Here is a 2,500-nt window from a genome sequence, read left to right as displayed (position 1 = left end):
ACCGAGTTGGCTGTAACCAGTCTCACATCCAACAAGCGCGAATGGAATAATAGTTTTATTAAATTTTCATTAAATTCTCATTCTTGAACACTTGGAAATCAAAGCCAATCAGTTTCCAGCTTGACAATACTTGACGCAATCAGTTTCCATATTAGGTCATACGGTATATGAGCTGGTAACCGAGATTGAATAAACGAATCAGAAGCTAGGAACGCAATACCCGAGGTCGAAAATTTGATAATCTTATTTAGCTGAGTACAACTGCTCTACTGATAAGGACAAGCCAGGTAAATCGAACAAAATAACTGGAAGTTAAAGCAGTTAAATTCAAGAGTTGGGTTTTTGAGGGGAGTGAAAAATCGGAGACCCCGGAAAAAAACCTCCTTAAGCAAAGTAGAGAACCATCAAAACACAACCCTGAGGCTCATATGACTTGGGCTGAATGTTGCAAAGCGAGGTGTCCCCACCATTGCGCCAACCCTACTTTCCAGCTGGGATCTCTGACTAATGGCTATTTAGGATGACTGCTCTGGCAAACTGTTTCAACCAAAGCGTGTACATCAGCTGCCTACTACCTTTTAAATTCAATTATAGCTTGGTAATTAAAGCCCTAGCTTTGTTGGCCAGACCACTTTTTATTCTCGCTTTAGAACCGAAAGTACCAAAGCGAGGAAACTAGTTTCTATTTCATGCCCGTTCCTGTGTAACAGTCAAAATAAGGAAGTGGTTACATTATTTATCTCCGTCACACCCATGTCACAAAATCAAACGAATGTTTTCTCTCGGTAAACTGAACAACAAAAAAGATCAAGATCTGTGTTTTTCTTTACCTTTATCAAATGAATGTAAACAGGCGACTACGTCTTTAAATAAGCCTTGGTACGTGTTTAAACAACGGGTAAGTAACTTTTTCCTTCTGTAAAATAACACATGTCAACAAATGCTTGGCACTGCGTCACAGCTGACATGTTAATTGGTTATTTACAATTGGCCCTTAATTAAAATAGACATTCAAACCGGGCACCCTCCCCTTGTTTTGTGATCGATTTCTGAAGAATATGTTTTGACGATTGAGAAGTAAAGCTACCTCTTTTCTTTAATAAACTAACAAAACGGTGACAAGCTTAGATGCCATCTTGGCTCAGTGGAGTGACTTCGCCACGGCCCAGCCCTAGAGTTCCAGCATGCTGCGGGTCGAACAGATACAAAGATGGGAAGAGTCGTAAAGCGAAAGAACAGGCCCCAGTTTTTCTACTCTTCATACTTGTTCCAGTCCAACTTTGAGAATAAGGAAGTGGGTTACTTTTTTCACGGCAGTATCTCCATCACACCCACGTTACAAATTCAAACAAACGTTTTCTGTCTGTCAACAAATACCAAGATCATTAATGTGAACTGGGCGAGGAAGTCTTTAAATAAACCTTGGTACGTGTTTAAGCCGGCACTGTGTACGTTCATCCGGGTCACAAACTCTTTCCTCATGTCGAATAACACACGTCATCAAGTGCTTGGCAATGCGTCACAGCTGACATGTGATAAAAAAAAAGTGTCCCATGGAACGTTATGTCGATCAAGAAAGTAGAAAGTTATTGACACGTACTGATTCTTAACATTGGCGCCATCGTTCCAAATGACGTTCATGATTTCGTGGATAAAAATACTAAACCCTGCTTAGCATTTCCCTCCCAGCCAGAAGGAAAGTTCTGTCACGCATGCACGACCCTGACATCAATGTCACGTCACCTCTTCTCTTCTGGTAATAGCGGTTCAGAGGCGGTAGTAATTATTCGTCCAAATTTCAGGACATGATCCGTGCAGTGGTTTCCTGTTTTTTCTTAATAGTGAGGGAAATCAAGGCGGAAACTCGACCAACCTGGATAAAAGACTAAAGGTCACTAAAAGCGTCTCCGCAATTTTCACAACGGACTTATTTTTAAATGCATCAGCTAGCTTTTCTCGAGGAGGCTTTTAGACTAAAGGCGATGTGAGAAACGATTCTTTTCATCTCTTAAATTGAGAAAGTAAATACTAATCGAACGCACTTCATCATTGCACCTGGCAGGCATACAAGACGGATTAAGAAGTTCATTTTCCGACTAAAATAAAAGTAGCCACATGAGAAGTGTTTGCATAAGTTCGCCTAAGACGGAATATGTCAACTCCAAAACTCTACTGTATCTTCTTTAGAAATTTCGAATTTTGAAACAAATCAAACGAGAAAAGAGAGAAAAAACTAAGTCAAGGCTGATTTTTTCCGAAATATGACGCATCAAGCCCATATACAGAAAATGAGAATATGTTTGCCTGAAATATTTCCTCATTTTTTAGGATGCCAAGAGGAACCACGCATCATCGCTTGTCACTTCAGTTATCTGAATTATAAATGATTAGTTTGTGTTCTTGGACTGAAATCATTCATTTTTGCATATTTCGACCTTGTTCGACACTGCAAACTATAGTCTCTGTAACTCGGGTCAACCAGTCGCTGGTTACAGTTTGC

Source organism: Montipora capricornis, chromosome 13, assembly GCF_036669925.1.
Source record: "Montipora capricornis isolate CH-2021 chromosome 13, ASM3666992v2, whole genome shotgun sequence".
NCBI classification, from domain to species: domain Eukaryota; kingdom Metazoa; phylum Cnidaria; class Anthozoa; order Scleractinia; family Acroporidae; genus Montipora; species Montipora capricornis.
The sequence above is the reverse complement of the archived record's forward strand: the minus strand, read 5'-3'. Positions refer to the sequence as shown.